At 47.2% G+C, this 24833-nt stretch overlaps 1 protein-coding gene across 4 annotated transcripts in view; it reads left to right on the top strand.

Moving 5' to 3' along the window:
* The window catches only part of LOC146802490 (uncharacterized), a 175066-nt gene that overhangs the window by 3307 nt on the left and 146926 nt on the right, over positions 1 to 24833 (top strand). The window lies entirely within an intron of this gene.

The following is a 24833-nucleotide window of genomic DNA, read 5'->3' as shown; positions in this document are numbered from 1 at the left end:
ACAGTTGGGCGCCATATTAGAAAAATAAACATAGGACACACAGTCCTAAACATATTGTTTACTTCTACGTTTTAAGCGCTGATCGCGCAATGTCCAACAAAACATGGAAATGAGTGTTAAAGGGGGTTTTTACGTAGTAGGGTGCCATATTTAAGAGGGTAAAGCAGTACAAAAGGGGGTGGTGATGGACGGAGCATCAGAAGCAATCAAACACTCACACCCAGTCAACAGATCTGGGTTTGATCCATCACCATTCTTTAGCCCACTCTGCCACCCCAGTTCAGACATGGCCATATGCAAATCAGTCTGACCCTGTGCCTCATGGGAACAGTCCAGCCCGTACTGCCAAGCCATGCCTTCCCTGGACCGGAAACAAGCTTCCTAGGACTGGTTTCTGGCATTTCAGCCGTCTTCAGCCAGGCTTGCTTGAATCCAGTGGCAAAGTGAGCAAGGGACTCACGTCTGAGCATACCCTGCCAACTTATGGCGAACAAAGCAGTACAAAAGGGGGTGGTGATGGACGGAGCATCAGAAGCAATCAAACACTCACACCCAGTCAACAGATCTGGGTTTGATCCATCACCATTCTTTAGCCCACTCTGCCACCCCAGTTCAGACATGGCCATATGCAAATCAGTCTGACCCTGTGCCTCATGGGAACAGTCCAGCCCGTACTGCCAAGCCATGCCTTCCCTGGACCGGAAACAAGCTTCCTAGGACTGGTTTCTGGCATTTCAGCCGTCTTCAGCCAGGCTTGCTTGAATCCAGTGGCAAAGTGAGCAAGGGACTCACGTCTGAGCATACCCTGCCAACTTATGGCGAACAAAGCAGTACAAAAGGGGGTGGTGATGGACGGAGCATCAGAAGCAATCAAACACTCACACCCAGTCAACAGATCTGGGTTTGATCCATCACCATTCTTTAGCCCACTCTGCCACCCCAGTTCAGACATGGCCATATGCAAATCAGTCTGACCCTGTGCCTCATGGGAACAGTCCAGCCCGTACTGCCAAGCCATGCCTTCCCTGGACCGGAAACAAGCTTCCTAGGACTGGTTTCTGGCATTTCAGCCGTCTTCAGCCAGGCTTGCTTGAATCCAGTGGCAAAGTGAGCAAGGGACTCACGTCTGAGCATACCCTGCCAACTTATGGCGAACAAAGCAGTACAAAAGGGGGTGGTGATGGACGGAGCATCAGAAGCAATCAAACACTCACACCCAGTCAACAGATCTGGGTTTGATCCATCACCATTCTTTAGCCCACTCTGCCACCCCAGTTCAGACATGGCCATATGCAAAGCCCGAAACCGGTCCTAGGATGCTTGTTTCCAGTCCAGGGAGGACCTGGCTTGGCAGTTCGGGCTGGACTGTTCCCATGGGGCACAGGGTCAAGACTGATTTGCATATGGCCGGGTTCAAACTGGAATGGCATGGTGAGCAAAAAAACGATGGATTTAGGCCCAGATCTCTGTACTGGGGTGAATGTATGACATTGTTCTGCATTCTGTCCATCAATTGTTATTTTTGCATTTGTCACCCCGAGTGGGAAGGGTATGCTCAGACGTGAGTCCCTTGCTCTCCATGCCACTGGAATCAGGCTATCCTGGCTGATGAGGGCTGAAAGCCCGAAACCGGTCCTAGGATGCTTGTTTCCAGTCCAGGGAGGACCTGGCTTGGCAGTTCGGGCTGGACTGTTCCCATGGGGCACAGGGTCAAGACTGATTTGCATATGGCCGGGTTCAAACTGGAATGGCATGGTGAGCAAAAAAACGATGGATTTAGGCCCAGATCTCTGTACTGGGGTGAATGTATGACATTGTTCTGCATTCTGTCCATCAATTGTTATTTTTATATTTAAGAGGGTAGGCATGAGAAACGGAATCTAATAGGTAAAAATAATATGTATATGTGTGAGTATTTTTTCGCGACAATACTCCACAATTTATTGCACTAGGCTTGTGATGTCTCAGCAATATCTGTGTTTTTTACGTTGAGCTCGTGATGTCTAAAATGCATAACTCTAAGTGTTAGTAAAAAATTCGCGAGGTTGGGCGCCATCTTTGAAGGGTAAACAAAATCTGATAAATAAGGGTAGTATGCGTGTGTGCGAATACTCATGTGCGAATTTTCACAAAGATTTCTATATGGTTTACCAGAGTATTTTCAATCCAGGAAGTAACGCCCAGTGTAAAATGCTGAAACTTCCTTTAGGAGAAATTACTTAATCTAAGTATGGATGTCAGTGATGGAAAATGTGTGCCCAGAATTGTGTGCTTATGGGTAGTTACCCATAGTGCTTCACTGATGGGTAATGACAAACGAGATGTAATAGTCAAGGTGTGATTTACATCTGAAAAGTCATAATATTGTCTTTAAATGTTCTATAGGTTGCAGAGATGGCCCAAACTGTGTAGTTGGTATCACTGCTGAGATTATATTAAGTGGAGAGTGTTTAGGACAAAATAAAGTGATGAAGATCAGAGAACTACCGTTAATGGGTCTTATGTTGTCACCAGCCATGTTATCTCTTCATTTAAGCCTTTGCGTACTGTGTCTAATGAGAAATTCCAAAAGGTTTCTGGTTGTTTGCGTGTTTTGGTTTGGTCTTTGCCTGGTAAACATTTCACTCGTTCTAAAATTAACCAACGTAGGTCTGTTTCTGCATGTTGGCTTTCTTCATAGTGTCTGACTAGAGGTGCTTGTATTTTACCTGTTCTGATAGCGGATTTATGCTCAGAGAGCCTTATGCGGAATTCTCTAGATGTCTCGCCTATATAGGCTAGGCCACAGGGGCATAGTATCATATAGATGATATTGGAGCTTCTACAATTTGTCATTGTTTTTAGCTTGCCTGAGTTTTCTCCATATGTCCAGGTTTCTGTAGTTATTACTGATGCACAAGCATGACCGTTGCCACAGCTGTAATTTCCTACTGGAGGAGGTAAACCGTCTATGGTAGTTTGTCTCACAGAGACATGTGGTTTTTCTCTACTATGTACTAGTTTGTCTCTGAGGTTGGAATTCCTTCTAAAGGCTACCATGGGTTTCTGTGTGGGTGTTTCTTCATCATTGACGTTAAGAATCTTCCAATTCTTATCTAAGACTTGTTTGAACTTATAGTTTATGTTGGACTGATCTATGACACAGACTAGCTTTTCTGGATTTGGTTTGGGTTCCTTATTTTACTAGAAAGATAAGGGTATATTTTCTCTTGAGAGAACCATCTTACATCCTTTTTGAGTTTTACAGCACCTGAGCACTGATGCCGAGGACGTCTCCAGCACGTCCTTGGCACCCGAGAGGTTAATTGAGAGCTGTGATTTTTGTATTGGAGAGTCTGTACCTAGAGCAACTGATTCAAATCACATGAGAGTGTAACTTGTACCGGGTGTAGAATACACAAGTCAAAACACCAATAATAACATAGTCCGATCCAAACTTGCACGTGTTCTGTAAATACTGTTTATCATTTGATGCTGGTATCCACTGTTTTATAGTTCTCAGCACTGTGTAGTAATGTAATGTTTGTAGTTTATCGTGTCGAAGTCAAAGAAACATACAAACAAGCATTTACAATGCAATGGTCTCGGCATTGTTAAAGCTATTGGCATTGCTCATGACATTATTATTTTTTGTTTTTAAAACATTTAACCCCTTCAGCGCTGCGCGGATTTCCGCGCAGTGCTGAAGGTTCTGAGCGCGGGCGGGGCCATGACGGAACAGTTCCGTCATAAGCGTCGAAGGGGTTAAAGAAACGGCATCGTTATCTACAATGTCAATAGCTTAATCACTCTCAAATGCGAGACCTATTGCATTTGCACCCACACACAGAGCCACCCACACAGAGCCACCCACACAGAGTCACTCACATAGAGCAACCCCCAAACACATATAGAGCCACCTACACACACACAGAGTTACCCACACACAGACAGAGCCACCACGCATAGAGCCACCTACAAAAAAAGCCACACACACAGAGCCACACACACAGAGCCTCCCACACACACACACACAGAGCATTGGCAATGCAATAGGTGTAGCATTTGCAAAGTTTAAAGTTGTTGGTATTGTAAATGGCAATGTTTTTTGCATGGTCTGGTCTGTTGTGCACTCTCCGACCCCATGAAAAGCCTTCCGCCCCCCCCCCCCCCCCGAGAGCATGGTCTGGTCTGTTGTGCACCATCAGACCCCAGCCCAGAAAAAGCGCCCCCCGCACTGTGGAGTCCCTAATATTGCAGAAACAACCTTTCAAATAATGTATATACGAATGTATGTGTGCACGAGCTGCATCAGTTATAGGGTAATGTTTCATTGTTCTGTAACTTCGGGCGAGGCTTGGCCGTTTTCTTGTCTTGCTGGCGCTCCTCTGCATCTCGTAAACAAGCAACTAACAAACGAAAGGCACGCCAGCTGCCAGTAATCCAACTGAGGCTTGCAGCGCTAGTTAAATAAACATGTACAGGTCCGAAAGGGTGTGTTTGTGGGGAGGGCTGGTGGGGGGAGGTAAAGCACTGGTGAGTGGTTTGTGATTGCTGCCCGTGGCCGGTGCTAAGTTAGGGCCATTGTAGGCAGCTGCCTTATGGCGCTATCATGAACTCACCAGATGGATACTAATGTCCGTGTTGCAAGATTAGAAGGAGTGCCCAAACAGCAAAATATCATTTAGCATGGGACTTCGATAATCCTAGCACCGGAGCGGTTTCTGTGCATGGTCGGCGGTGCACAGCTGATTGGTTAGAATGTCGCAGCACAAACAATGCAGTTGACAGTTCAGAGCACTGTGTTTTTTGGCGTCGTAGATTACAGTAGGAGCTCTGTCCCCGGCTTAATTTGATTCTGCACTGAAAACAGATGAATTAAGCCAACAGTCCCATAATGACTTCTCACCACTGCGTTAGACATTCAACTGTATGTACTGGTGTTTTGAGACCACCTCTTAACCAATTTAGTCCTGGTGCATAGCATAGTAGGAGGTGAAGAATTATAGCCTGACCTTCCTGCCAATACAACTCGGATAACAGCACCCGGTTACACTCCTGCTTAGAACTTCACAGCAGCTTTTGATTACAATGCACGTGCAGGTGGGAGACGCGCATGTTTGCCGCCTACTTCCTTTACACGCGAGTTTAGACAGCCGCGTTTGTGCACGGCAGCCTAACCCCCCCACCCCTCCTTTCCCCCCTTACTGGCTGTTAGTCCCTTTTCCAGGGTAGAGGCAAAAGTTAGGGGTGGCCCACAGAGGCTGGGAATAAAACCAAGAGTTATTTTCTTTCTTTTTGCAGTTCTATGTAGCGCATTGGAACGCATTACATGAGCACTAGTTACATTACACAAGGAAAAGTAAGATTCATTTTGTTTTAGCACAGAAAGGTTAAGTGATTTGCCCAGAATCACAAGATGGTGAGCCGGCGCCGGGACTGGAGCTTGTTTCTCAGTGCCAAAGTTGGCAGATCTGGCTATAACGCCACATCATTGAAGGTAGCGGTAAAGCCCGCATATAGATAGCGTATGGGGCAGGTATTAGAGGCCAGGAACGAGAGGCAAACAGCATCTAGAGGCGGAGAATTGGCGAGAGGGACGTGGCTAGGGAATAGTAGTATACATTTTGTGGCTAATAATTTAAAAGTGCAGAGAGCCCAGGAGAAGGGAGGGGCCGAGAGTATGCAGCAGCGCTGAGGCGAGAGAGGGCGAGGGGACAAATCACCCAAGCGGCAGGCCGCAGATTCTCCCGGAGCAGGCCCATCCGTCAGAGCTGCGCGTCACGTCACTGGGTAGCTTCGGCCCGCCATGAACACCACCATCTTTAGCCCGAGGAGAGGGAGCGAGCGTCAGGGGGAGGAGAGCGAACAGCGCCAGCCGGAGAGGACAGGGGGAGGAGACCAGAGCAGCAGCCGGACACAGGAGCACCGAGGGAGCCGAGAGCAGGGGGAGGAGACGAGCACCAGTTGGGCCGTGTACGGGGTACCATGGTGGACGGGGATGACGCTATGAACACCACCATCTTTCTCCGAGGTCAAGCAGAAATGCCTCGGAGAAACGCTGCGTCATTTTCGGATTCGGGGGCGTGTTTTTCTTTCTCTCCTCTTCCCATTGGCTGGAATGTTTACATTCCAGAGCAGAGAAAGAAACTAAAAAACACGCCCCGAATCCCAAAAAGATGGGGCTTAAATGGACAGACGCCCCTCTCCTCCAATGGCTGGCCTACATTTAGGAAGCCAGCCAGTGGAGAAGAGGGGTGGTTTCAAGCCCCACACTAAAACATAAGATGTTCTATTTGCTGGTTACAAAACTAGGTGATTATATCATTCGCAACTTATGAATATTTGTCAGTAGCTTTTGTCATTTTTTTTTTACAGCGAACCCACATTGTTTAGGGGTAGATATTTTACAATTTCTTTGACTTCAAGTGACTTTATTGAATTTTTAAAGAATACATATATATTTTATGTTTTTAATGACGTTCCCTATCTGCCCCAGAGGAAATACTGAAAAAGTTAGCGTATTTAAAATTTACTCTTACGAATTAGTAATTTGCCAAGTAGTTAAAGACCAGGTTCGGTAAACACCTGTAAGACAACAGATAACTGCTCAACCTTCTCCCAGTGCTGGAATTGCAAAAAACCTGCTCCGGGAATCCATAAGATGAGGGTCAAGGTGTGTCAGAGGAACGAGGATGCAGTCACGAGGGGCTGAGCTTGAAATGCATAATCTGACAGTCAACATATATATTTATTTAAAACATTTGCAAAGAAATTGGCAACAAGGCCATATGTGATAGTAAAGTTGTTCTATATTACTTAAATGATCACAAACAGGATGCATTTTAAAATATCTTCCAGGGTTAAGACACCTGTACATCTCATTGTGTGCCCAGCAATTTTGAGGGGATTATAAGAGCGTAAGATAACTCAAGTGGGTAACACAGTTTCGGGAGAGTTCTGTGTTTTGTCCAGTCACTGTTTGTGACGCTGTTTGTGACTCATAAAGCAACATAGAGGGTTAAAATACCTGCTGCAAAGCACACAGTGCAGCAAGCAGATCATAGATTTATATTTTATTTAGATAGGCAAGTGAACTGTTGCTTCTCACACTGATATCATTCTGTTATTTACAGTTCATGAGTTGCAAGCCTTCTGATTAAGCAAAGTGTGTTATTTACCAGCATTAAGGAGCTGCATGCAAACTGTAAGCCATGGGTTTATTATCTATTTTTTCCCAATTGGTTATTCTAAGATTGCAAAGAAAAGTTCCTTTGGGAAGTAATAAAGTCGTTTAGTACAGACAAGCAAAATCACTGCGTTTAATTTTATATCTTGGCTTTGTGTTTCTCCCAACAGTTCACTCTTAACATATAATGTGATATGTGATTCCTACACCACCTTATACGTTATAACCCTCATTGTCATATGTACCATTTTCTGTACATTGGTTTACACACATGTATGACTTATTGTGCCTCTCTGTGTAATGTAAAGTGCTCCGACACCCTACACTGTGATAGGTATAGGTATAAAAAGAATTAAATGGAAATAATAGGTACCATTAACATCAGTATTTATGGAATTACACATACGGACAGATGCCTCTTGCACATCTCTTACACAGGGAGTTGAACAAAGTTTAAAAACCTGTCTCCAAATCATAGCTTATCTTAAGTACTTGTGAAGTGATAAAATGCTGTGCACCTTTGTTTTCTTCCATTGCTTTGGCGTCTGTGTGTTAGGCTCCAGATCACTCCAACAAAAGGAGGGCTGGTAGCCCTTTAAATCTGGCTTTTGTTTTGGGCCCAGCTGGAAGTGTAAATGAGAGCCCCCTCGCTGTTTGCATGTTGCTATTCCAAACGGAATGCAGACAACATGCAGGTGCTGCTTAAATGTGCCCTTGTGTCAGGGAATGACACCATGACAAATTCATCATGTTTCCCTGGGTTGTCCAAATCCCACATCTGCCCCAGTAATAGCTGCCAGAACCATGATCTGGATCGATATTTCCCCACCCCTTACTTTTATAGCACTGCTTCTCCCAAATTGTAGTTTTTTTTCCTGTCATGTAGCCTTCTTTTTTCTGCTACATACAGAGTTCTAGTGCAGTTGCCTTTCTTTAAAGTCATAGTGTGAATTGTCCATGTAGTACAAAGATGTTGGACTTGCATCAGTGTATGCTTTTAATTTCACCAGTAGCGTTGTAGTTCTTAGCTGTAGAAATGCCTAACACTTTACTTTAACTGTTGCCCTGCTGCATCTTAGAGCTTGACAGTTGTATCCACCCTCTTCTAAATTACATTGTGGCCAGATCTGTGGCAATGCCATTGAGTTGTTTGATGTATTTAGTCAAAAGATGTAAGCATCCTGTATTGCTGTCACCATATGTTGTACCTATTTTTATTGGTAGTGCATATCATGTTCTGCTCCTGCTTACATCCCATGATCTATCCACTTTGTCTGCTTCTGACTCTCATGCTTGTGGTACATGTGCTGCAAACATTTAATATGTACAATATAAAATGCAATACAATGCCAACAAAATCCCCACCATTTACAACAACTTCGCACCTTAACTGGACCGCTTTACTGCTGACATTCTCCCAACTGATGAGAAGTACACTCCAAAACCACCTTGTCATGTTGGCATACCATCACCCATCTATTAACTGCCTCCACCATGTACTCCATCCACTCTGGAGCCTCCACGGATCCGTGCCCCCCTCTTCATCTTCAGCAAAGGACTTGATCTCCATCTGCACCACCCTCACGCCAATCTTCTTCAACTCTCTCACAACAGCCACCTTCTCAGACGTCTAGAAACATGACATTATCTCAGTCCTCCAAAAAAAAAAACCCTCAGTAGACTAGCAAAATACAGACCCAACTCCCTCCTCCCCTACTCAGCAGAAGTCTTGAAAAAAATCATCAACATTTGACTGGCTGACCACCTCAATGCTGACTGCCTCCTGGGCCCTGCCTAATCACGATTCAGATCAAACCACAGCACCAATGCCATCCTCATTGCCTCCATAAATGACATTTGTCTAATCAGGGATAAGGGGTGACACACCAGCACTCACCCTTCTCGGCCAATTTCAAGCACGATCCGTCACTCCGTTGGATCAGCTTCTTCCTCAATTGGTGCACCCAAACTTTGACTCGTCCTGTACTCTGCCTCCAATCTGATCTGTGGCACCCCTCATTCATCCCTAAGCTCTTCGGCATCTACATGCTAGCACCGTCAATTCCCTCTGACTCAAAACATCACCTACATGATTGACACCTAACTCATCTCTCCCTCTCCCTCTCCACCTCCACCTCTCAAATGAAGTTCACCTACTGCACTCAAATGAAGTTCACCTACTGCATGTCCGAACCTGACACTCGATTCCGACAAAACGTAAGTGGTCGCCATCGGCAAAAACAACTCCCTTGGGTCTGCAGCTTGGTGGCCCACAGAACTACAACCAACACCTTAAATCCGTAAGGAACCTATGGCTCATGATCTAGAATAGAATCTCAATATCAACGAGGTCAACACGGTCCCTTCCACCTGCATTTACACCCTGGAACTCCTTAAAGTTTTAGATGGCTCCTGCTAAGCACCCGAAGATTCGTTACTTAAGCACTGATCACCAGCAGAATGGACCATTGAAACACCCTCTATGTCGAAATCACTGTACAGCTCACCAAGAGACTCCACATCATTAAGAATGCAGCAGCCAAACTCTCTCTTAAACTCCCACTATGCACACACATATCAAATTACCCCCACGACCTTCCCTGGCACCCCATATACAAATACACTCTCTTCAAACTCCTACCTCACACCTTCAGAGCAATAAACAAGCCAAGGTCTTGCACACCATTTCAACTGCATCAACTTCCAGACACCTCTGTTCTGACAACCTGCTTCCGAAGAGCCAGGGTTTGTGCCTCTTCTTACCTGGCTCCTAATTTATGGAACGATATCCTGTTACATGTTAGAGCTGCCAGATCCATCTTAGAATTTCACAAAAAACTGAAAACCTGTCTATTCCAATAGGGCCTAGTTACAGCATCTTCTCCCCCGTCTTAGTCACAGGATACTCACCCCCCTCCCAGTCTTCCTGTTGTGTGTTGCACTGCCATTTGGTGGATGGTGTGAGTGAGTTATGGAACTACAGCATCTGTTGTTTGGGATGAGCAAGGTCGTTTAGGTGAGGCCACCCTTTTCTCTTTCTTTTTTTTTTTTTTTTTTTTTTTTTAAATTTTTTATTGAAACAATAAGTCAGTTACAAGCATGGGCCTACAACCACCAGGGCCGGCCGCTAGATTCAGAAAGGATCGTACATTGGTTAAGGCAGTAGGCGACTTCTGGGGCCCAGCCCCGTAAATGGCTCAGGATAGCTCGAAAGAAGCAGGAGACATACATTTAACATAAATAACAACTAAAAACAAAAGGCGAGGCATAAGGGCAAAAAGCGTGGGTCAGGCTACATCCGGGGGACTTTACTCCAAATCTTCAATTAGCTATCAACAGGAGGGAGTACTGAAAGATCGGGGGGGGGTAACGGGAGAGGAACATCTATATTCGATTATTACAACCAGTTGCAAGGAACCATCAAGGGTCAGGGGGACAAGGCAATATCGGTGTCCACTAGGGGGGGCGTACAGATACCCCCACGATACGCGTTCCATTGCCCCCAAATTCTACCCCATGCCCCGGGTTTACCGCGGGCCACATACACAGTCTTCTCCCTGAACATACACCAGTCCATGTTCTCCTTCCATACTGACACGGTGGGTGGCCGCTGGGAGCCCCAAAGCTGCGCAATATCCCTCTTGGCAATCATGTATCCCAGGGCCGCCCACCGAGTCTGAGCCGCGTTATAATCATTGGGCTCCCACACATTCAAGACACAGCGACGCACCTCCGGCAGCAGCGCAACCCCGGTGACTTGTCCCATGACCCCATGAACCCGCCGCCAGTATTCCGCCACCTCCCGGCACTCCCAAAGGATATGGAGAAAGGTGGCACTGAGCCCACACCCCCGCTTACAGAGCCCATCTTCCGAGAATCCCATCGAGACCAGACGGGGGCCCGTCACATACACCCGGTGGAGAATCTTTAGCTGGACCAGGCGGAGACGGGCTGGAATGGCTACTTCCTTGGGGGACGATAGTGCGGACTGCCAGTCCTCGTCGTCTAATTCCACCCCGTCCCCCGTCCACGTCTCCCGAAGGCGCACCAAGAGGTCAGCCCGATTATTAATAAGTTTTTTATAGATTAAAGAGATAGTACTGTCGGGGACATGACCATCGAGTATGCGGTCCTCGAGGGGCGAAGAGGCAGGGATCTTGGTCCCCTCCCCAAAGACAGAGAGCAGGGCGTGCCGAACCTGGGCGTATCGGAAGAACTCCTTTTCCGTGAGTTCGTATTCGCTCTGGAGCGCCGCGAAGGTCTTAACCGCGCCCTTCATCCATAAGTCTCCCACTCTACTGATGCCAATCGTGTCCCAACGGTCAAACCCCTTCGTTGTCCAGAGGCTTCCCAGTCGGTCGGAGGCAAATAAAGGAGTAGCACATGTTAGTCGCTCACTCCAGCCCATGGCTACATTGGCCGCCCTCCAGATCCGTACCGCGATCTTAGTAGGGCCCGTCAGGGTCCGTCCAGCCGAGCGGGAGTAAAGCGCCCTGTTATAGTTCCCACCGAGGAGCAAGAATTTATCCATCTCATACGCCGGATTCAAGCCGGGCGCATACGTGGCATGGTTAATGGCCGATAACTGCGAGGCCCAATAATACCTGCGAATGTCGGGAAGCGCGATGCCCCCATCGTACCAGGGGAGAGTAAGCTTGGCCAGGGCGATACGCGCCCGTCCGTCCCACACCAGTCTCCTCTGCAGGCTCTCCACCTCCCGAAAGTAGGCCACTGGAATGATGTCGAAGGAGTTCTGAAGTGCATAGAGGAATCTGGGAAGGGACATCATTTTAAACAATGCTGCCCGACCCAGTGGGGACAAGGGCAGCCTACACCACCGCGCCGTGTCTTCCCTCAAACGCCGAAGTGGAAGCAGGAGATTGTGCTCATAGCGAGCCACCGGGTCCAACGAGACGTGTATCCCCAGGTATTTAAAGCCGGACAGAGATATTTGAATCGGAAGCCGAGGCGGCAGGAGAGGGGGGCCACCGGAGATAGGATAGACACAGGATTTAGACCAGTTAATCGTGAGACCCGAATTTCTCCCGTAGGAAGTCAGAACATCGAAGAGAACGTTAAGCGACTGCCGCGGCGAGGTAAGATACAGGAGAATATCGTCCGCATATAACGAGACCCGATCCTCAAAGCCCGGGGCCCACCGGATCCCCCTGATCGAGGGCTCCCAGCGGAGCCAAGCAGCGAGTGGCTCCAGGGCGAGAGCAAAGAGCAGAGGGGACAACGGGCACCCCTGCCTCGTACCCCTACCGAGAGCGAAGGGCCGAGAGACCCGCCCATTAACCACCACCTGAGCCATGGGTCCCGTGTAGAGAAGCTTCACCCAGCCAAGAAACCCCTCCCCAAAGCCGAATCTGGTCAAGGCAGCCCAGAGAAATGGCCACTCGATGGTGTCGAAGGCCATCGTGGCATCTAAAGAAACCAGCACGGCCGGTTCGGAGAGGTATTCTGCCCTGGCGAGGGCGCCATGGAGACGCCGCAAGTTGAGGGCGGTGTTGCGATGCGGGATGAAGCCGCATTGATCAGGATGAATCAGATCGCAGATGACGCCCAACAAACGATTGGCAAGGACTTTAGCCAGGATTTTAGGCTCTGCATTTAGCAGTGAGATAGGCCTGTAGGAGGCACAGCGGTCCCGCGGCTTACCTTCCTTGGGGATCACGACTATCGTGGCCAGTCGCTGGTCGAGCGGAAGGGAACCGGCCTCAAGGGACTCCTGAAACATACGACGGAGGAAGGGCGCTAGTTTATCCGGGCGCAACTTATATAATTCGATAGGGAGACCGTTGGGACCCATGGCCTTGCCCGAGCGAAGGGATCGAATCGCAGTCGCTATTTCATCTACCGACAAGGGAGCGTCCAGCCGCTCACGGTCCTCGGCGGACAGGCCGGGCAAAGCAATGTCCCTCAGTAGAAGGCAAGAGTCTTCCTCATCCCTATCAGTCACCGGGGAGTACACGGTCCGGAGGTGGTCGGCAAAACATTCCACAATCTCACCAGGCTCAGTCACACACACTCCATCCGAGACACGCAACTCCGGGACCACACGATTCACTCTCTCCTTCTTGTCCAGCCACGCAATCAGCTTTCCCGCCTTGTCCCCGGCATCATACAATCGACCCTGCTGCTCCCTATACATAGTTTTGGCAGCGTCAGTGACAAGAATTCAAACAGTTTGAAGTATTCAAACTGTTTCAGGCTGAGGGCGTGGAGCCCGTCCGGAGTGGCACCCGCCTCCAAGGCCGACTCCAGCCCCGAGATGTCAGTCTCCAGCGTCACCACCGCCTCACTCCTGAGCTTCTTAGCCACCACTATCTGGGAGAGGGCGTGTCCGCGGATTACGGTTTTAAAGGCTTCCCACAGAGACATTGCAGACAACACCGACCCCTCGTTTTCAAGAAAGTATTGGTCCATAGCCTTAACCAGACTATCGCGAGTCGTAGGGTCTCGCAGGTACCACGGGTTAATGGGAGCGATCCGCCCTGCAGACCGCGACTCGGTGTCAAAGAGCAGCCACAGCGGGGAATGATCGGAGATACCCCTCGCCAGGTGCCTGACCTCTCGAATTCGACCCGTCTGCGCCGCGGGCATAAGGAAATAGTCTAACCTAGAAAGACTCCCATGTGCCCCAGAGTGAAAGGTGTATTGACATTGGGTCGGATGCATTAATCGCCAACTATCCACCAGGCCGAAGGTCTCCAACAGACCACCTAGCCAAGCCTGGGCAGCGGGGAGGGCCCTGGGTGGGTGACGATCCAGGTCACCCGAGACCACCGAGTTAAAGTCCCCGCCCATAAGCAAAAGACTGCCCGGAAGTTCAAGCAGCATTCGACCCAAGTCCGCGAAGGTGGAGTTCTGGAGGCCCGGGGGGACGTAAACTGAGACCAGGGCAAGGGGATGCCCCTCCCACCTCCCAGTCAGACAAACATAACGCCCTCTGTCATCTGAGACTACCCTGGTGATCTCCAACGGAAGTGAGGATCGCAGGAGAATGCCCACCCCCCTGGAGCCAGTTGTGAAACCAGAGTGAGCCACGAGGCGGTATCCCCCCCTGTTCATTGCATGGCAGACATTACCAACCAGATGCGTCTCCTGGATAAACACCACATCAGGAGTCAGACGACGCAGATACTGCAGTACTACACCCCGTTTGATACGGTCCCCCAACCCATTGACGTTCCATGACATCAGCTTCAACCCGTCCCCCCCCCATCCCCTCCAATAGATCAAAGGTCCCCCCGCAAGTAGCACAAGTCCCAAAAGTGGAAGAAAATCAATACCTCGCCCTGCAAACAAAAAACACACGACAAAACAACCCCTCCTTCCCCCCCACCCCCCCCAACACCCAACTCCCCCCACCCTGCACCCCTGCGGGCCAAACCCCCCCCCCAACTTGCAGTGTGCCTGTCGCCCAACTAACCCCAGTCTACAAAAAGACCCCGGAGGAGGAAAGGGACCCGTCCCCGCCCGCCCCCCGTACAGGTCCTAGCAAAACACACTGAACCAAAGAAGTACAACCCAGCTGAGCAGTGCAAAATGGCAAAATCAAGGACCAAGAGTCACTCCAAAGGGGACCCGTCACCGTTGGCACCTGCAGAGGGCCCGGGACGGCCACCTCTGTCCGGTAGCGAGTCCAGCCAGTCACTCACGGCCACAGGAGAGTCCAAGAAGGCAGTCCGATCCTCATGTTCCACTCGGAGTTTGGCAGGGTAGAGCATAGAGTACTTTAGGCCCAGCTCACGAAGACGACGTTTCACCCCCTGGAATCCCATCCGCTGTTTCTGGACAAGTTGAGTAAAGTCCGGATAAAAGTTAATGGATGAGTTCTCATGTCGAACCGGGCCATGGACACGTGAGGCCTGCAGAATCGCATCCCGGTCTCTGTAGTAAAACAGTTTGGCCACGATAGGCCTCGGGGGGGCCCCCGGCCGTGGCCGCCCGCCCGGAACTCGATGAGCCCGCTCAACGGCAAAGAATTTACTCAAGCCCGCAGGGGTCAGCTGTTGGAGGATGAGTTCCTCGACCAGGAGGTCAACCGGGCGGTCGTCGGAGGACTCCGGTACGCCGATGACACGGATGTTGTTGCGTCAGGCCCGTCCCTCGAAGTCCTCCAGCCGCCGGGCCATCTGATCATTGACCACCTTGATGTCACCAAGCGCGGCCTGCAGGCCCGACACATCCGCACCAAGGGTGGAGGTCCGCGCATCGAGAGTTTGAACCCTCTCGTTTGTTTTGGAGAGATCCGCCCGTATTAAGGTGACATCAATCGCCACCGTATCGATCTTGCGGGCCAGGGCCTCGTATTGCGTGGCGATGGTCTCCCTGATGCCATCAATGGCGCCCATGATATCCTGTAGGGAAAGTTCCGAAGAGACGGATGTGCCCCCACCGGCGGCGTCTGAGGGGGGACCGGCCGTTCCAGGGGAGCCTCTGCCCTGAGTGTAGCGGTCCATGTTGTTGGTCTGGACCGATCCCCCACGGAGGGAGGCCTTAGTCTTACGCCCCTCGGGCCCCCCTTGCCCCCCATGTGGTCACAGACTCCGAGGGGGACCGCCGATCAAAAGTAGCTGAGGTACAGGCCCTGGAAACCAGCGCCTCACCCGAGGCAACAATATGGCGGTGCGGGGGGACCCAAGGCGATAGGCACTCTAGTGGCAGGTGGAGACAAAGCCTTGTGCAGAGGTCGAGGAAACACCCCGCCACCTCAAGCGCTCCACCGGCCAGCCCCCTGAGGTCTGAAAGTGAAACCGAAAGTGGTCGAGCGGCCCCTGGCACCGAGCCGCAGCCGCTGTTGTTCAATTGCGACACGGCTCCACGGTTCACCTTCGCCCCGGGCACCTCCGTCGGGTGGGTCCCAAAAGTTCAAACAACGATAACTCAGGATTCCCAGGTCCGATTAAATTTCTGAAAAGAGATACGTGCTCAGCCGGTCGTCATCTCCCAGATTCCATAAACCACGTCAGGATATTGTCAGGATAAATTCCGAGGAGCAGCGAGGGTCCGGGGAGCCCTGTGCTCACGCGACCATCTTGGATGCGCGCTAGGCTCCTCCCTTTTCTCTTTCTTGATCGCTTTCAGTGTGGCTGTTGGTGAGCTACGTGCAAAAACAGTCAACTCTTTTTGCCACCTCTGTGGGTACTCTAGGCTAGATGTTATTGCTGTAATGAACATCACTCTACACAAAGGGTTTGTGGGGAACAGCCTGGATAGTACAGGTGAAAGAAGAACCACGCCAATTTAGTTCTGAAAATGTAGAGCGTGGAACCACATCTCATCAGCTTGACCTATGTAAGTGTGGGACTCACTGACCAACTTACTGTTCAAGTCACAAGTTCTCCTCAACCAAGAAGGAGGGCTCCGAAGAGTGCTGAGAGGACTGCTGTGCAGCGACAACCGGTTCCTTTCTGACAGCCAGCTTTCCAGACGCATTGGGACATCACCTGAAATCTGGTCAAGCTTTACGAAATTGAATCTCTGACCTAAAGCTCATTGAAGTCATGATTCTGTTGAGAAGGGGAAGGAGCCTGCCAGCCAGGTAGAGGTGTGACTGACCTGAAGTGCAAGAACAGCTTGACACCCCAGAGCTGTTTGGGTCTGCTGGCCGAAGACTCAGGAAAGCTATCCAAATGCCCTGAAGTGTATGAGTGCCAGTCTTTTTGTGTGAACAATTCCTAGATAAATGGCAGACAGCTGTCACAACCACTGCTCCCAAGATGCTTGTCCCCACAGATAACTATGCAGCCTTCAAGAATTTAGCTCTCACAGCACTGTGTACCGCCATCCAGAAGTCTTGTGGGGGTGGGCCAGTTGGCCGCCATTCAGTCTGCACTTAAGCTGTTCCTCTGCTGCTGCATCGGTGTGCCCTGTGGCGGCTGTTCTGTGCCTCTGACGTCTGACTTTGTTGACCCTCTGATTGCCACTCACCAATGACCTGAAGATGGTCCAATGCTCACTGGAGCTGACACTTGCCTGCAGGGACTTTGGTCTCTGCTTCTATTCTGATGTTGTCATTCTCCTGGATAGCGGAACAAGCCTCCTGCAGATGAATCTCTCCCAGAAGCGAGAGTGAGGCATCGCGCTTACCCCCTCCACATACTGTTGTCAGAACCTTACTCCAAAACCTGCGCTTGAGACTGTACAAAACTGAGACTTGCTAAAGTAACTGAGCGCTACAAACTGAAATCTAGGGTAATGTGAACTCTAGGGTAGTCTGCATCCAAGCACTGATACTTGTTTGAGAGGTTCTGAAACCCCATTGGGAGAGACATGCCTGAGAGATACTCAAACCCCAGCTGGGAGACATGTTTTGACCTGCCAAAAAGTGGGTAAGAAAGAACACCCAGGATATGGAGTCGGGTGTGTAGGAGGTCAAGCGCAATAGCCTTAGCACCAGTAGAAGAATTAGTAACTGTTGGTTGTGCTGTGAAGTGTTGCGTTTTAAGTGTGGATTAAAATACTTTCTTTTACTAAAGTAAGCATCGGGTTGGACGATCAATATTTGTGCTACTTGGTGATTGTTGAGTTCTGAGCTTGTACCCTCTCTACAATACCTCCCTGAGATTCCTGTATTGCTGCCCTAGTCATCACTACCACTAATAGTGGAGTGTTGAAGGCGTTGTACATAGCTCAGTTTACAGAGCCATAGTAGAGCTGGCTCCATTATATCACAGGCGTATGATCCCAACCCCCACAGCTGAGTCTCTGTAGCCCGTGCTTGCCCAATTGGCCCTCGAAGGAGGTCTGACAGACACCCATATATGATTTGCTTTCTAATTTCAAGGGCTGGCATACAAAAGGTGATACCAAATTACTTAGTTGTGTGTGTGAAGTTGATTCATTTCTCTGTTTCTTGCCTTTGTAAATTTCAATCACCTATAACCTAGGTTACTTTAGAGTGGTAAGTACTCCTTAAATGCTTTCACGCCCGTTTTGTAATCTGAGTCCGCTTTAGCAAAAAGTAGTCACTTGGTAAACTGTAAATCAATATGCTTCTCTCTCTGTTAACGCTCACCCCTGCTTGTCTATTGCTGCTCGTTCTTTACCCCTCCCCACTTCATTCTTTTTTCAAAAAACATGAAATTATTTAATTTCTTTTGAGTACGACGACGCTTCATGCTATTACCTAGACACACTTGCCTTTCTTTTTTTGTGCTCACATACTTTTTTGATCCACCTTTTGAAAATTACTCTCTTGGAAAGATAAATTAAACTGAAAGGAACCAAAAATCAGTGCAGGCAAGCATTGGCAAAGCCAATAGGTCTGCACTCGCATTTTAAAGGCAATTTAGCATTGTAGCATGCTTTTTTTTTATCTAGATGCTCTTTCATGCTGATTAGGGAATTCTGGTAATCACTCCAGAGGAATCATTGTTTGATAGTGTCTGTCATTTGTTGATGTCGGGGGTAAGAATTTTGACCAATTTTTTTTCAAACGCTTTGTGTCAGTTTGAAAGTAAAGCAAGCGTGATCTAATAAACTCTTTGTGGTGTTTTATGTGTACTGCTTGGTATGCCAAAGGAGTTTATATTTTCCTTTTGTTTTTTGGGATATCGTAGGTTTTTTGATTGCAATTTGTACTGCCAGAGAACAGTTCTAGTTATAAAAGTATCACATGGTAGGTTGGTATTCTATGATGCTGAGGTCTGTTTATGGTAATATCGTGTTTTTTGGGTTTATTGGTGGTATGTGACAATGTCATTTTTTTGCTGTCAACGTCTTTGGAGTATTATGCATGACAGTGATAGACTTATGTCTGGTGTGTGACCGCATCATTTTGCTTTTTTAGGTAGAGCCTACAGCAGCGCATGCGCTGTTGCTCGACTTTTAGTAAGTGGGGTTTTAAAAGTGCTTCCCACTGGCTTTTGCCGGCCTAATGCGTGCGTGAACGTGCACAGCTGCCAGCTTTCTGATTACTTTCACTCACGTGTTTGCCGGCGCGCGCGTGCACACAACTCCCTCCGCCTCTCTCTCCTGCTGCAGCCCCCATCTTTGCATTCCCCACGACCAATGCTTGTTACACCTAGTAATACTGCCTGGGCAAAGATTTTACCTTATTAGTACCCGTTTAACAGCCAAATACATATGCAACTGAAAGATGTGACAAATCCTTATTTATGCGCAAAAAGTAGCTGCCACAGAATCTCATAATACTAGTGGCCCTGTGATGTGTGTGTGCAGTATACTGTCCTGACATGGGTGATTTATTAATGCACTTCTTTCTTATCATCATCTGTATAAATAAAAGTAGTTACTACCCTACATAAACGGGTTTAATTTTACCACAAAGTTCCCAAAACATTATGGGTTTTTTTCTTTGTACTTGCCAATTCGGGTTCATTAATGATAAGAAAGTAGAACTACTATCTCCTCTTATAGTTTACATCGTGCTTGATAGTTGTTTGAATTTACTCGAGCTGAAGTGTTACATGATACTTTTTTTTTTTTTTAATCAGAAATACATGGTGAAAACCTTATTTATGGCAATACATGTTCATCGGAATTACATGTTTAAAATGTGTTTTCCTCGTGTGAAAGACATGCGTCCTTGTGAACATTCCACTAAAAGCCACGTGTCTCCTTGCTATTCTTATTGTTTTTATCAGAAGTGCCATCTGGTGGCAATAACTAAAAAAATGTTTTATTGAGCTATGAAGAGGTCAATATATCCCAGCAGAGGCTCACTTATCAATTCTCCCTGATCAAATGTTAATGCCTGAAACACAACACTGTGTGAGGCATCTACAGATTAACTATACTGTCATGTCCTGTAAATTTGAAGTGTATCACTACCATGTGCATGATGCTACTAACCAGTGCAATTGTATTTTATTTTATGATTCTTTTATTTATTTATTTAGTTAAGTTTAGGTGATCGGTGTTTGGGCCATCAAGGAGCTAGGGGCCAAGTATTCTTGACTCTGGTCGGTAAGGACACTCCTAAACAGTCCCTTTTTCGGGAACGACTCCTTAAAGGCAGCTGGCCCATGAAGGGTCCTCCTGCAAGAGCACAGCAAGCATTGGCATAGCCAATAGGTCTCGCCTTTGGGACTTCTAAGTGTTTAACCATGCAACAGTTGATGTTTTTGCACCAAGGATATTGTGCTGGATAACCAAACACTTATAAGGTCCCAAAGGCAAGACCTATTGGCTATGGCAATGCTTGTTCTCTTTTTGCTTTCAGCCATAATGCACAGCGTCAAGGCCAATACTGTAAAGCAGATCTTAAAATTTGGGGGGGAAAAGCTTTATGACTTTGGCCAATGACAGGGGGAGTAAGACCCATGAAGAAGTGGGAGGTACAGGGGAAAGCAATAGGAAAGTGGAAGGGGTAGGATCAACCAACAACTATGCTGGAGCGGGTGGGAAGGACAGGGCAACCAATCACATTGCCAGAGTGGGTGGGAGAGGCAGGAGCAAGCTGCAGACACATGCACTCTTTTGGAGTGCTAGCCTAATAACAAGCATTTGCAATGCAGTAGGTCTCGCATTTACGCGAGTTTAAGCTATTGGCACTGTAAATGACAATGCCTTTTATTTGTTTTTTAAACTAAAACAAAAATAAAAGGCATTGTTATTTGCAATGCCAATAGCTCAAACTCGCGTAAATGCGAGACCTATTGCATTGCAAATGCTTGTTCTAATTGTTTTTAATCCTTATTGTTTACATTTTGTCTACATTTTACATTAAATCTAAGCCAAAAGTGCCTTTTCTTTGTGCGAGAAAAGATCGTTTTCTTGTGATGCGCATTAAATCATAGGGTTTCTGTATTGGTTCCAAGCACACCTGTCTGCTAGAAAGCGCCGATACTCTTATATTAAAACTCTGCAATGGTTAATATTTTTTCAATGAATCTTTTTTTATTGGAAACATATTGGCAGCCGCATTCAGATGGTGGCACATGTTCTTTCTGCATTATTGTGACATACTCTTAGATTAACAGAAAAATTAACTGGAACATCAGCTTGCCAATGCCAGACCTATGGGCTTAACCAGTGCTTGCTTCTTTCCATTTCCTTTATATGGATGGCACTGTTACTTTTCATATTCTTCCTTGCCACCCCCCAATGTTACTACGCTTTTTCCCAGTTGGGAGTGACTAATGTGACATATTGTGATGTGAAAATATACTTTGTCACTTGGTTCTTATGTATTGCCCCCCCCCCCCCCCCCTTCCTTTGGGCATCAGTCCCACTCGCTCATCACCAGTGTGGTGCACTAGGCAAAAGTAACTAGAAAACTTTGCTCATAGCCCCCTCCCCCAAATCTGTTACAGATGTTAAGCTGATTAACCTGTTCAATTATCCAATCAGTGCGTTTCATAGCGTGGCGTGACACTTAATTTCTGTGACTCACATGCACAGATAACCAACATGCAACTATCATATATGTAAATCATATATTACCAGATCCTGTGAATTTATGCAATTTACAGCTTTCGACCAGTAGCTCAAGGTAATGTGGCCTTCATTGGGCATCAACAAGGAGCTGGTGTGCTCATGTATTTGGTGCATGGGATTTGGGGCTCACCATTTACAGCGAAGGCCACATTTCCCCAAAAAAAACGAATGCACCAGGTTTACAGTACATTTGTGTGTTATCAGGTTTTCAGTGCTGTGCATCTTTCCTGCTTCTCTGCCTTGCTGCTCAGCCAGTGTGGATGTGCTGTGTAATGCTGGTGTGCATGGTGAGGTAATGGAATGTTGGGATGCCTGGTTGTGGTGTCAGTTGGGAGTATGGGCTAAGCTGCAGGGGAGCTGCTCCTGGTGGGGCTCATTCTATCTTGCTATCTACATCTTGTACTTCTTCAGTAAACCCTCATCATCTATCTACATCTCGGACACTGGACTTATTTACCCTTATTACATTTGCCGACGATCTGGAAAGAATCTACGTGTACCTTCTCATGGATTACAGATTGTAATTGCCACTTTTGTATATTACTCTGCGTGGACTTCTCTTACATATTACTTTTTTCCAATTTGCTCCGAAAAAGGGTAAGATGTGTGTGTTATTCATTCTTTGCAATGTCTTCTCCTTCCATATTGTGATGTTTCATTTAATTTCACCTTATGGATTTATTGCATGTCTTTCCATGAAATGCTTTGTGTTCTTGCTCTGCAAGTTTCCATTACGTTGTTTGCAGCATGCACACATTTATATCACTTATGCTATTTACATGCTTAATTCTTGTATTCATTTTGTTGCTGTTATATAAGGGGGAAGATGTAGGGTGTCTGGTTCTCAGTGCTATGCATCTTTCCTGCACTTTAACATTCTGAATTCAGGCATACTAAACTTTATTTCCCATCTTGTTCCTAGGGTCAGTTATGTTTATAAGATGTTATAAACAAACTGCCCATTCTGGCCTATTGGAACAGATAGCCTTGCAATAGTGAAAAACGAAATCGGCAGAATTTCACTATCGGGACATGCCACACACATCAGGGCATGTCCTACCTTTCACATACAATGCACCCTGCCCACAGGGGTACATTGGGCCTACCTTAGGGGTGACTAACATGTAGAAAAGGGAAGGTTTAGGGACTGGCAAGTGTGTGAACTTGCCAAGTCAACATGACAGTCCCAGACTACACAGAGGCTCTGCAATGGCAGGCCTGAGCCACATTTTACAAGCTGCTTCTGTGGGTGGCACAATCGGTGCTGCAAGCACACCAGCAGCATTTGATTTACAGGCCCTGGACACACACAGTGCACTATACTAGGGCCTGACAAGTAAATCAAATATGCCAATCATGGAATCACTAAGCCATCACAACAATTTACAAAAGGGAGCACTTGCACTTTGGCACTGAACAGCTGTGGCAAAGTGCCCAAAGCATTTAGACCAGCAAAAAACACAGGAGGCAACAGCAAAAAATGGAAGGGAGACCCACACCATTGGTGCCAAGTCTAAACACCTATCATGGTATAGAGCATGGGGCAGTGAGTTCACTCACTTCAATTGGCTTTATCCCGCTGTGTGTGGTGACATTAGTTGTGACATAGTGTTTTTATATATTTATTTATAACGTTGGTGGGGGAAGCAATGCTGGGTAAGCAAGGAGTATGAGAGTGAGGGGCAGAAGCAAAACTGGGAGCGCAGTGGGGGAAAGCAACATGGGGAGTGGATGGAGGTTTCGAACGAAAGACAGCAATGTGAAGTTAGCATGGAGCAAGCATGTGCAAGAAGGGAACACCCAGGAGTGCCGTAGAAACACAGGTGTGAGAGGAAAACAGAGTGTGGCAGAGTGCGGGCAGAAGAACATTCGGGAAACAGATGGAAAACACTTGCACTCTCGTGGAGTGCTTAAACAAAAAGAAAAAATAGTTCTTTGGCAGGCGGAAGGACACAGTAATTTGTCCATGCTCCAGGGGCGGGACAAACACAAGAATAGGAAGTAAAACCCACACTCTTGAACGAATAAGAAGCAATCAAATGATGGTAATAATGAAGCCAGCCAATTATAGGCAATGGGTGGGCTGTCATCCCTCTAGCAATATGTCTAGCAAACAAACACATGCACTGTCTTGGGTGAGCGCTATAGAGTACTGTGGGAGTGGAGGGGGCAATTGAAGTGTAGATGTTGGGGAAGATGGGAAAAAGCAGGGTACAAGGGAGAGCAACACAGGATGTGGGTGATTATTTGGTAGGAGAGAAGAACACAAGGTAAAGAGCTGGAAAACAAATGCACTTTCATGAAGTGCTTACCCAAAAAGTAGTTCTCTTGATGTGAGTAGTGGAAGGCTGCAAGTCAGCCACTTAAAAGAACGCTAATGAGGGTATGGTCCCCTTTACCATACACAAGAACAAAGCCAAACCGTGTTAAGCAGCGGCAGAGATTAATCTCACTTTAAGTTATTGGTAAGCCTACAATAGTTCTTCTCCTTGCTGTCTGGTTGGTGGGACCTAAAAAATGGCAGCTGTAATGTGTTTCATACATGGACAAGCATTGTGACTCATGTGCATGCACATGCCACGAAGCTGCGGCAGCTTAAGTTTGTTTGTTTATTTTTTGCTGCTGCTGTTCTTTGCATTGATAAAAGTGACTGGCAATGCCAAAACATCGGTATCACTATTGAAATGGTAGATTTATTGGATTTGTCTATACTTTATTGTTTTTAGGTTCTCAATCTATATAAAGAAAAAACAAGAGTACAACAACAGTCCAACTACATCCACTGGCTGGTGGTGATTAATTCAAGTCAAACTAGAAAGAGGGGGAGGGAGCACTGGGGACAACATAGAAGAGGAGGGGAGGGAGAAAGTGTGTTATCATTCAATCAATCAATCAAGAAAGCTTTATTCGATTTTCAAAGTGAAATCATAAAAGCATACATTAAAAAACATACATTAAAAAGTACATACATATATATACAGATAAAAATATTAAGAGGATTTTGTTTTTATATAATCAAAGTCAATCAGAACAATCCCCTGTTAATGAAGAATTGCAGAAAATGCATATTAAAATAATTACATAGAGCTCCGAAACTTAACAGCCAGCTTCAAAAAACTCGTTACTGCAATGATAGTACATTCATTTTCCAGCTGTAATAACCTAAACATGGCCAGTCTACAAGTACGGATCCCCCAGGACTTTAAAAGTGGTTTCAAAAAAGCCCCCCTGGGCAGCTGGTAGAATTTACAAA

This window comes from Triturus cristatus, chromosome 8 (genome assembly GCF_964204655.1).
Source record: "Triturus cristatus chromosome 8, aTriCri1.1, whole genome shotgun sequence".
Lineage (NCBI taxonomy): Eukaryota > Metazoa > Chordata > Amphibia > Caudata > Salamandridae > Triturus > Triturus cristatus.
Note: the sequence above shows the minus strand (reverse complement) of the source record. Positions and strands in the feature narration are given on the sequence as shown.